We start from the raw sequence: 12,481 nt of genomic DNA, 5'->3' as shown, positions 1-12,481 counted from the left end.
TGATTTTGCACATTAAAGCTATGCAATTTCCTTGTCACAGGGACACAGTAAATCTACAATGGGAAGAGAAACTCAGGGCCAGTGAGGTATTTACCATAAGGACTTCACAACATGTCAAACAGCTGCTTGGAGCAATTAATGTTCCCCCTGTGCAATTAATGCAAAGGCCTCAGAGGGGAAAAGAGTTTGTTTCAGATCTTGCTGGACTGGAGAGGGTTGAGGAACAAGTACATCCAACAGCCCAAAAATGGTAAACCAACACTGGAACTTGGTCTTTCTGTAAAACAATGTTTGCTAATACAGCCATGTGTGACAGGGATGGAAAATCACATTAAGATGATTGAGAGTAGTCAGGCAGCGTTGTAATGTGTGAAAATGGTTTATTGCAAAAATTGTAAGGAAAATGCAGTGGTTAGGATTTGTTTTGCCTTTTCTTTAGAAAGGAAAACTGAAAGGTGGTTTTCTCTATGTTGTCCTGTCGGTATGAGCACACAGAAAGTGATCCAGATGATGAGGCCGGAGGCAAGGATAAGGGCTGGGGTGAAGGTACTGTGAAGCCCTTCTCTGGGATAATGGCTGCTGTGACACTTTGTTTTGCCACTGGACATTGTGTTCTTCTCAGCTATATCCCAGGCACTACATTGTTGATGAGCTGCCAGCACCACACACAAGCCAAAAGCTGTGGTACAGGTACAGGTGTGATGCTGCAAGGGCACTATCAGACACCAGCGCTGATATCTGACCGTGCAGGAGGAGGTGTGGAGCCAGGGAGGGCTTCACAAAGGACCTGCTAAACCATGCTGGGATCGGGGTTGGTCACACCATGGAATGCCTGTGCTATCTGTCGTGGTTGGTGGCTGAAGTGTGGCCAGATTTTAGTGTCCAAGCACTGACATGCCCTGGAAACTATCCTAAATGTGAATCGTTCCCTTGAACTTTCTCCTGGCTTCAGGTTTCTGCTGCTCCAGAAATGCCAATTCTGCCTCAAAAATGCCTAGCAGATGCTTCATAAGTAGCATGGATGACAGAATTATCACCATAACTTTCTTCCCTGCAGTATCAGGCCCCATCATGGGATGAATTCTGTCAGTGTAAAGACAGGCAGCACCCTTGCCTCACAATTTGGTTGTGAAAATGCAGTATCAAATCATCTGGGCCCAGAGTGGCTTGTCAGTCTTCACTCTGGCTGAGTTCCCAGTGGATGCCTGCCCTTTGTTCACGGCTCCCATGCTCCTGTCAGAGTGGGCGGGTAAATGACTCAGATAAAATTTGACAGACTGGTAGAAACCTGGTGTAGGGGTAATTCAAGACAGGGACTATGGGGAGTCTCTTCTGTTGTGGAACATCAGCAGATGTGGCAGACAGCTCTGTGAGAATGCTCTTTCACTAACTTGCTAATACCCTGGCTAGAATTCAGTATTTACTGACCTCACATTTCCTTACTTGAGATTAATCTTGACTTCGGAAAAAGTTGTTGAAAAAGAAATGGTAGCTCTTCTTTCTAATGCTGTATAAGAAAAAAAAATTCAACCACAGGAGCTAGATCTTCTGCTGACAGAAGTCAGCATGAGCCCATTGTCCTGATTTATTGTCATGGTCTGAATACATCTGAGAAGTGGAAGAATTTTTTTGTGCTATATGGAAAAAGTTGCAGTCAGTGGTAGAATTCCTGTAAAAAAAAATAAAAAGGCACAGCAAAAGAACCCAAAACACATGTTCCAATTTACAGGTCAGTTGATATCCTCCCCTGAGGTTACCTTAATTTCTAGTTCGGGAATGTCAATAAATCAATGCCACAAGCCATCAGTGAGGCAGTATCCAGCAAAGCAGCTGCCATGTAAACATCATGCTCGCAATCCAAAAATTCATAGCCAAAAATCTCTCAATACATTTTCTTACTTCATTGGTTTCTGGTTTGCATAAAAATAGTTGTCATTTTTGCAATGAATAATTGTGTCTGTCTTAAGATAGATACGTCTACATGATATGTTTGTTAAGCAAAGTAGATGAGATATGATCCTGTATGCAACCTGTAATGCAATTTTGAATTATGGGTTGTTGTTTTTTTCTTGTTAATATGTGTTTTGTTCTTTAAGCACAGATTTTGTGCTTGTTATGTGTAGCTGCAGAGGCAGTAGATAAAGCAACATCATTACACCACAAAAAGAGAGTGATGATTTTATGCATATACATCACAGGACAATACTCTGCTGTGATTAATAGAGGGCTGTAAAACAAATAAGGCTCTCTTGAGAGTAGACTTCCTGCATTTTTCTGTGTGCATTTTTCACTCTATGCAGGCTGGCTATAAAATGCTCTCTTATTGGATCCTTAAGGTTTCATTTTCCTCTAATTTGTGCTGAATGCACACGAGCAGGTGAATACAAATTGCTACCATGACTGGGGATCTCTGCCATCCACTGAATCTGCAGAGAAGCAAATGTCTGCATGATCTGCAAGGCCTGATTTGTGTAGGCAGGAGGGACCTGGGCAAGGGAGGTCCTCCGGTGCACCCCAACATCTTCTTGCCCCAAGATAAAAACATCACAAGATGGAGATGTGATTGACAGAGAAATATCAGATGATCTTCAGACTTCAAAGGCTAACAGAGTACCCTCTCAGATCTCTAAAAAGATCTGTAACTTTTGAAAACTGAAATGTACAGCTTCAAAAAAGTATCTCGGGGCACTGCCTGCATGGTATCTGTCATGCTGGATACTTCCTTTGGAGACTGTAAACTAAACAAGTAGTTCCTGGAGCAGGGGAACTAACACAACCTGGTTTCCTGCTAACCTGTCTCACAAGGTCTCTTCCCCTCTGGATTCTGTCTCAGAAAAAGCATATGATAATGCTTTTCCCTTAGTGGGGACATAAAGGACAACAAACACCTTTCTCCTCTTGGTCACCAAGGTACAAAGAACCTTGAAGTGCTGGAGACTCCGGCCCTCAGTGTCAAATCTGGTCAAGACAACTAATGAATGTTAAGAGTGGGGAACAGAAACAGACAGGCACAGCATGACTGCATAGACCTTGTTTCCTTAGGAAACTGGGCTCAAAACAAAGCACACAAGTCTGGTATATTTATAGTGAAAGAGGTGGGGGGCTTTCCTTTCCAGAGGAAATGCACTGTGTTTCTGGGCCTGATCCTCACTTTACTGGAAACTGCATCGGTTCATGTTCCCTGCAGATCTTGTCCTGCTTTTCTCAACCTGGAAGCCCTTAGAAGTTCTGGAAGAAGATAGTGGTGCCTACAGAGGTATCAGAAGATACCTCAAGCACTCCAAATGAACATTAATCTATGTATTAATGCTATGTATAAGATAAGGCACTTGGGATATATAAAGGATCACAGCATGATTTGTGTTGGAAGGGACCTTAAAGGTCATCCCATTCCAACTGCTCTGCCATGTGCAGAGACACCTTCCACTAGATCAGATTGCTCAAAGCCACATCCAAACAGGCTTTGAACATTTCCACAGATGGGGACATCTGCAGATTTTTCCAGCAGCCTGTTCATGTGTTTCACCACCCCCATGGTAAAGAATTTTTTACTATTATCTATTCTAAACCCATCCTCTGTCAGTTTAGAGCAATTTCCCCTTATCATGCCACTACATGCTTCTGTACAAAGTCCCTCTCTGGCTGTCTTGTGGGCCGCCGTGAGTCAGCCAACTGAGATAAATATCAGCAGAAGAGAAAGGACCATACTGGAGACAAGCTGCCCCAGCTCCATCCCATACTGCAACTTAACAGGCACTAACATGTTACCAATTTCAAATTTACACCTTTTGAGTGGTATGATGGTAGATGCCTGTAAGAGTCTGGTGTTCCCTTTTGCAGGTAGGAAATGAAGAAAGCATAGGGCAAAGCTGAGGTGAAATCTGCCCAGACTGGGTACAGACCAGGCAAATTGTTTCTACTCTCAAATTAGAAGGTGCCTCCCAAAGGAGAAAAGAACTGTGTGAGCTAGAAGAGACAGTATTATTCAGTGAGCTAAAGCACCTGGAAATCTAGAATTTTCTGCTCTACCACAAGCTTGGAAATCTCTACATGCCACAGATGCAGCTCAGCCTCTCAGAGAAGCCAAAGGATAATAGGATACTAAATACAAAGGACACCTATTAAGCATGGTCTCTGACAATGAAACATTATTCCCAATTTAAAATTTGTTGGACTTCTTTTGTATTTCAGGTTCTCGTGTTTAAAATTTGCTGTGCAATTGTTGTACTGTTAGCGTCCAAACCAGGCTTATGTTACGAGTTAAAAATTATGAAGCATTTTTAAAGACCTGTAAAATACAGAGTTACTTGTTATATAGCTGAGCTTTTACTATTTGGTCTTTCATCAAGAAGTATTTGAAAATCCAAAAATAAAATGTCTTTCTGCCTTGATTTGCTGATCTTGTGTCTACTGATCACAAATGCAGATTTGAGTAAAACTGTCCACTCTGGCTGATTCTGTATGTTTCTTGACAGCCCCCTATAGCCCAGACTGCATAACTGCCTGTAAGTTTTCTTTTCAGCATGTGGTTTCCAAAGGTAAAACAAAGCATTCTGAGATATTTTTAATCTGTCACACTCCCTTATCCACTCCTCCTCTTTAGCTTCTTACAGCATACCTTCCTGTCCTCTCTATGGAGCTGAATGTGAGATTGATTATTTCAGTTAATTCCATGGTGATTCTGACACAAGTTTTCTGCAAAACAAAGCAAAAGAATTGTTTGAGTTTCTCACAGTTTAGTCTTGCAGCAGCATGTGCAGGCCTGTTTCTGTGTTTTAAGGTAGTCATTGTTTCTCTATGACTGTTTTAAGTCCATGACCAATACACATCCTTAACCACAATTTATTTGAGATTTCACCATTAATCTTGTCCAAGATTTACTGACTTGTACTGTCAACAGTACAATTATATTGTGGTGTTTCATGAATGTCTGAGGAGTTACCCCACTTGCTATGAATAGTAGCAGATTATAGAAGAGGAACTGTTTGTGGTTGTGAGCAAAAGTTAATAAAGTTGCATCTTCCTCTTCCTTTTGTGGCTATTGTTCTTCCTGACACTGATTTTTTGTTGCCTTTCATTAAGATCTATTTAAGAATTAGCAGTCTGATTACCTTCCTTTGCATAATGTCATGCACTTTATGTCTCAGTGGGGAGTCATGCTGGCTTTGGCAGTGGAAGTGCTAACACATTCTGTGAGCAGTGTCACAGAGGTAACAGAACAATGTGCTTTCTGTTGCACAGGTCTGTACACATCTCTGTACAGCTCTGCAATGAAGGTAAATACCAAGGTCTGACACTTCTCTTGCTTCTGCTGGACTGAGTGGGAAGAAGCCTTGTAGGAGTCAATGCAGTTGGATGAGTGCAAGCGAGTTGTAAGACTCGGTGTTTGAATTTTGCATAAAAGGTGTTTTTAACAGCCGTCAGTTTTCTTGGCATGAACTGTGCTCATGACTCAAGACATCTGTGGTGGGCTGAATTTATGCTGTGCGCCAGTTTCATCCAAGTGGGATTTAATGCATGACTTGTAAATGTTCACACATGTGTCCACTGACCTCTGCTGTGCAAGTGCCACTGGAGTCGCAAACAGGACGTTAGTATCTGTGAACCAAGGTGCTTTCTAGGACTATTAGTGTTGGCAAGGCCAAATACAGGAGCCTTGTATGGCCCCTAGTGCAAAACATGACTGGAAACATGGAATCCACACCACATTCAACCTGTCCTGTTAAATTTGTGCCTGAGTGAGGGTGTGATTTATTGCAGAATGACCAGGTTTATGTGTACGTCCGTACTCAGGCTTGGAGTGAGAATAACAACATGTAGGCAATAACAATGGAGTTTCATTCACAGACAATAGGTTTGGAGCCTTTCAGTAAAACACAGCACTGTGGATAAAAGGGGTCTTTAGGAAGTTTCTGTGTATATGGTATTTGTGCTTTTGTCGCTGACTTACTTCCAATAAGACAAATAACAAGGAAATTACAGCATTTTTATAAGCAGTCCAGTGAAATGGTATTTAAAACCCCTTTTATTTCAACATCAAAGCATACATAAAAGAATGATTTGTTCCCAGTGGAATAACAAGACAAGACAGGGCACTTCACTGTCTTCTAAAGCAAAGGGGTTTCTCTTGCCAAGAACTTGAAGAAAATAGATCTGCTCAAAATGGTGAACTGATGCTTTTCAGCCTGTTAGCAGGCTAATGCCCTCAATATGAGGAAGAGTCAAACCATTGTTTGTTTTGAGAGAGAGTAAAGATTAACAAGGTAAATTACATGGAAAAGAACCAGAAATACTCACTTATCAAATGTGTATTGTAATCATATTTGTTCCTTTAAAAGCTTAAAAGAATACCAACATTCAGTTGAAGAGGAAACCATAGCAACTTAGGATCCAGGAGGAATTTTGCTCATTAAAACACCTCCAAATCCCACTGCGATCAGCTCAGAGCTGTTCTTCCACTCCTTCTTTCTCCTTCCCCTCTGCCATTTTCACTGCATTAAAATGGTGGCATAAGAGGGTCTGTAGGAGCAGCCTGCTCCGTGCCTTGCCTGTGTGATGTCTTGCCTATTGGAAGGAGAACATTCGTGCAAAGTCCCCTTCCACCCAGGCTGTGCCTGAAGAGGCTTCGGAGGAGGCTTGGCTGTAGGGCACCCAGGCCAGCCTGGTCCAAAGGGATTAATGGGCAGTGTGGGTCTGGGCTGGAGGAGGAAGAGGTGTCTGGTGCCTGCTGTGCCTGCCGGTCTCCGAGGTCCTTTCCTGCAGCAGCCAGGACGTGCAGAGTGTCAGCCACTGCGCTCCTGCGTGCACGTGTGGGCATCCTTCACCATCCCCAGCTTTGAACAGCCACTTTGTAGATGAGTAGGGAAGAGGTAAATTGACTGTGTGTGTGTGAGGGGAAGGAGGGCGGGGAGGAAGGAAAAGAAATGTGAGAAAGCTTTAGATGTAGTCCAAGAGTCCATCTGGTGGGTCCTTCTGATGTTCCCCCGACAGAGCCCTCCCACTGAGAAGGATCCCTCCTTTCTCCCTCGTCTGCCAAAAACTGAGTCAGAGGCTGGTTTTGTTAGAAAGGGTCATGAAAGCTTTGTTCAGCCTCTCCCCACAGGGGAGTAGGGTGTTCTTTTCTATATGAGGATATTTAGGCTGTCTGAAACTTGGTTGTTCTTATTCACACAAAGCCGGACAGCCTGAACTTGAGAATCCAGCTGGAACACCCCATGCTAGAAAAGGCCTGGGGTTGTTTTAACTCATGGTTTTCAAGGAGTACTTTTGACTGCTGATAAGCGTTCTATTCACATTTCAGGTTGCTCATTTATCCTCAGTGAGGGAGAAAGAGTAGGGGGAAATATCTGCTGCAGGCACAGCAGCTGGGCTTTTGACCTGCTGCTGTTCCAAGCGGAAGAAAATGCCTTGCTGCATGCCTGGTCTCTTCACAGCAGACCTGGTGAGGGATGGGGTTTAAGGCTTCCCTTATGCACCTCTTTTTCACACTTTCTCCCAGAGCCTGTGTCCACAGCTGTGCTCCTTCTGGTCCTGTAGTTGGGTTTTACAAAGATTTGAGTGACCTTCTTGTCTGCCAATTGCTCCCAAGCCCTGTGGAGCTCCCAGTCACTGCTGGAGCTGCAGGAACTGACTGTATGCTATTGGGCTGCTTCTAAGTCATCACTTTGGAAACAGGCTTTGTTGTTAACTAGACAGGATTTTGACTTTTAAAATTCAACACTGGTTTTTTTAGAAAGGGGTAATTACATTTTACAGGTGTTCATTGGATGGGAGGATTAATGTAATACACAGTGGGAAAAGAATATATGGTGTAACAGAGCTCTAAGGAGCTGTAGAGATGAAGATAAAAGAAACCGAAAGAGTGGAATGAAAGTAACAGATTCCAGAAAGACTTTCATGAAAGTCTGGGGGAATTAATAATTACATAGGAGAATAAGAAATAAGAGAGATCTTTGCTGTTCTACTGTTTTACTTTCGGTTTGGAACTTATGGGTTCAAATTAAATTTAAACAGATGTGCACCAGCTATTTAGTTTTCAAACTCCTAAAGAAAGAGCATATCTGTGTTTCCACTGATATCAAGTGACACAAAACCACTATAAAATGAAGAAATTGTACAACAGAGCCATTTATCTTGCTTATTTAAGATAGGGGAGTGTTTTAAATGAGTGTAAACAGGTTTAATGACTTGAATACAGGAGGATGCCAAAAAAAGGTTACTTTTGAAATAAGTAGTAAGTCTTGAAATGAGAAAAAAAAAAAAAAGAAAAATGAGGCACTGTTACTTTTGGGACCTCATCAATGGCGGGGAGGAGAAATGCAAAGTGTGGATGGAGGGAGATAAAGAAGGTTTTGAAGAGTCTTGTATCCAGTAGTTATTTTAAATATTTTAAAAGAAAATATAAGGAATTTCACATTACTAAATTACTGGTGGGTGGTTACTTTTGTTAGCACAGTGCTCAGTTTGCTTTTCAGTGAAGGGTCTGAGTCCAGACTCTACTCACAGAAAAGAGATGAACACACTCTTCCCTGCAAATGATAGGAGCACAGAGTCAGCTACTCAGCACTGCTGAAACTCAAAGCATTTCCAGTGGTGTCTGTGGAGCAATGCCAGCTTACATGAGCTGAAGACATGGCCTAGAGTTACCAGCAAACTGAGGGGCTATGCTGGGATCAGTGTTGCTGTATTTTGTTTTCCCAGTGGTTGGCAGCTTTCTTGGGTAACCTTGGTGGATATTTAGGATGCAGAGCCCCTGCCACAGCTCAGGTCCCCAGTAATGCTGGATGCAGATGCCCTTTACAGAGGGTGGGGTGGAAAGGGAATGCACGTGTGTGTGCAGCCACTCAATGGCCCCAAGTCCATGCAACTAAGAGCATGGGCTACTTTTGTGCAGCAGAGGGGAGGCAGGAATCTCACAGGTCCCATAAGCCTTTTCTAGTAGCTCTGTTCCTGACATTCAAAAGGCCTTTCTCTTTTCTAGGGCTTTTTCCATGTATATGTGTATCTTTTTTACCCATAGCCCCTTTCTGTACTTGATTTGAGCTCTTCTTACCCTGACATCCCCATTTTCTTTTTTCCCTTCTCTTTAAAGTGACATCATTCAGTGGGAGTTTTCTCTTTTCACTTTTTTCTGGACTACTTTAAATGGTGTTTGCTTTCTTTCCCAAGTGATCCAGCAGGAATAGTCTCCCACTGTTCCCTCTGCCAACACTTGAAGGATTTCTCTGGTAATTTTTGCCTCCAGTTATCACATCCAAGTCTCTGGGCTGACCCCATTTTGCTCATGGTCCCTTGGCCTGTTCCAAATCCCTCCAGCAAGCTCACCACCTCATACCATTCATTCCCTGTCTCCTTGGCTCTTCATCTGTACGCTGTCTTCATTTCTTCTTTCCTCTCCAGAGCTGGTTGAACTCCTTAAGCCCTTTGCATTTCTTACCTTACTGAAAATAGTGCTTTTATTTCTGCTGTGTTCTTTCCTGCCCTTGGTGATCTGCCATGACTGTTCCTTTTGTTCTGCTTTCCCAGTCCTGCCTCAGGGCCTCTTTCCATGCTGCCTCCTGATTAATGTGTGTCAGTGCCCTCCATTTCCTTCTTCAAATCACTTCTTGAAAGCCCTCCTATTTTATAAAATGCAACTATTTGAAAGGTGCTCACTGGGGCTGGCAAGGAGCAGTTCCACCTTATTTGACCGGATGAAGCCAATACAAAATTGCTTTCACACTTGGTGTAACCACTGTTACCTTTCTTGCTTTGCACCACCAAACTCTGTGATGCTGATTTTCACCTGTGCCACAGACATCGCTGCAAATATTGAGAAGGAAGGGAGGGAAAATGCCTTCATGGCTTCTGTGCTTCCCTAGTTTCAAGGTCTTGCATGGGGAAGGGTTCATGCAATTAGTTTGCTGAGGTTTTCTGCCATGTGAGCCACCACCCCAGATGCAATGATTTCTTCCCATGCTCCCTACTTCTCTCACAAACATGCCAGTCATGCTCCACAGCAGAAAAATTTAAAGGGTGTAAATTCTTCCTACCATAGATACCCTGAGCCAAGCAAGCGTTTCCCTCCCATAGAGGAAGTCCCAGATGGCCCAAGCTAGGGAATGTGCCTTTGGGCCAAGGCAGCACTTTAGATTTTTGCTTAGCATTGTGTTTCTCTAAAGGCAGCACACAAAGTTTCACAGCTTTGTAAATATAACTAGCTCAAATAACTCAATTATAATAATGTTTTTGAATTAATTTATTTATATGCATATAAATATGTTGCTTGTATTTAATAATTGTAATTTGAAGACGTCTCTTTGCAAAATTCTTCAAATTAAATTGCGGTTATCCCTTTTCCTATGCAATGGTTTATGAGTGTATGTTGGATCTACTCTTACATTTTTTTCTTCTCTCTAATCCAGCCAAACCCTTATAAGTAGTATTTTACTAATATAAGAGCTGTCTCTCCTGATATTATGGGCACTTCAACCTGACTGTGTTTGGGAGTATTTATTTTGGCTGTTGCATCATCACATATTTAGACAAGAGGAAATAGCTGTGTGCCTTCTAAATTGCTAACACTAACGGGAGCACTTAATCTTCGAATATCTTAACTATACATCCAACATCAACACACGTGTCAGAAAACACATGAATTCTTTGTGCTTAAATATTCAATGATCATGATTAATGCTTAACGCAAAACACACATGAGGTGCATGGAAATGGAATACTGGTTGCTTTAGGTCCTATTAAAGAACCTCAAAATCCACATTTAATGGTATTCCTGGAAAGTCCTTGTATACCTCCTGAGCTATTTGTGTTTCTTTACTGCTTGCTTGTTGTAAGTCTCCCAGTGTCAAGGACTCTGCCTTTTTGCCCACTCTCCAGCCCACAAGTCAGTCACCCTTGGGAAAGAGAACCTGGAGGTAGAGATAGCAGGAGTAAAAAGAAGAGCCTGTGCTCTGCCAACAGCTCACTTCCAGCTGGGTTAGCCAGGGGAATGCAAGGTGATTTATTCATGTGGCAGGGCAAAGAGACCCATTTACCTGCTGAGGGTGAAGGCAAGACAGGGACTTATGGAACCAGTTCTTCAGTCCCTGCCGCTCCTGGGGCCCCTTCAGAAAGGCAGCTCCTCACTGGACCCAGTGCCCCGTGGATGTGTAAGCACTGCAACTGCTCAGGCAGCCCAGTTGTTCTGGGAGATGGCCTCAGCAATTCTTGGAGCCAGCGCAGGTCCCCTCTGCCTGGAACCAGTGCAATGCTGAGATTTCAAAAGCAGTTGTCCTGTGAAAAGCTGAGCAGATTCAGCTCCAGACATACCACAGTGCTTGGTAAAACCTGCCTTTGGAAGTCCCCCTTAGCCCTCATTGTAAGTGGGGGTGGCTGTGAAACCTGTAAACTCTGAGCTGCATACCTCTGTGGCATTGGCCCCTGCCCTTCAGCTATTTGATGTTGCTGCATTTCCTTGGGAAAAGGCTTTTATGTAAATGCTGCTTCACCAGTTGTCAAAGCAGTGCTTTCTCACACTCACGGCTCTGGTGTGCTTCGCTCCATGCACACACTCCTTAGATTTACTTTTGGTTTGTATCCTTCACATTGTCTCTAAGTGTGATGCACACACAGTATTCTATGAAATGTACTGTGAGTTGAAGGTGCAGTTTTTATCTCATTCCTTTAATATGTTTTACTCTACCTCTTCAAAGAAAGGCATCTCAATAAATCTACTGCACTTTCCCTAGATCCCTTATTTATGCAGTAGAAGAGAAATTGTACTTGCTGTAACACCAAGAGTTTGTGAGAGGTTAAAATTTTGTTACATACCTACTTTAAAACAGATTTTTCTATTTATTTATTTACCTTTTTTTTAGCATCTCAAGACAAAGGTGAATATCACCAAAGAAATGCTCAGGAAGTTTGGAGTTATGTCAGGTTAGAAGTCCAAAGTCACAAACAGCACTCAAAAACATTTTGACTCTTCTGAGCAAAGCAGCACCTGCCAGAATGCTGCAGACACTGACATTGCAGCAGGTGCAGGGATGTTTATTCCATATGAAAATACATATATTCTCTCTTTTTTTCTTTTTTTTTTCTTTTTGTTTGTGAGATGGCTTCACTGTAAAATCCTATGGCTAAATAGCTGGTCTGACACCCAGTTTTACTGTGGAGAATATATCTGCCATGACAGCACTGTTCTGTCAGTGTAAACAAATAATGGTAAGTGTGATAAGGACTCACAGGCTGAAACTTTATCGATTGATGAACCAGAAAAGGACTTAACTAGGACACTGCAAGTGCCGGTAGATACGGCATTTACTTAGTTCTGTTTTCTCCATGGTGATATTTTATAGTCCACTGTTCCTGGGAAACAACATTCTTAATCTCCTTTAAGTTGTGAAGGTGGCACTCATGAGCATTTTTTGTGAGAATGCCATATTCAGGCCAAGAATAATAAACTACAAGAAGCCAGAAGATACTTTTTTTGATCAGAAACTCTGTG

The sequence above is a fragment of the Passer domesticus genome, chromosome 1, assembly GCF_036417665.1.
Source record: "Passer domesticus isolate bPasDom1 chromosome 1, bPasDom1.hap1, whole genome shotgun sequence".
Taxonomy (NCBI): domain Eukaryota; kingdom Metazoa; phylum Chordata; class Aves; order Passeriformes; family Passeridae; genus Passer; species Passer domesticus.
The sequence above is the reverse complement of the archived record's forward strand: the minus strand, read 5'-3'. Positions refer to the sequence as shown.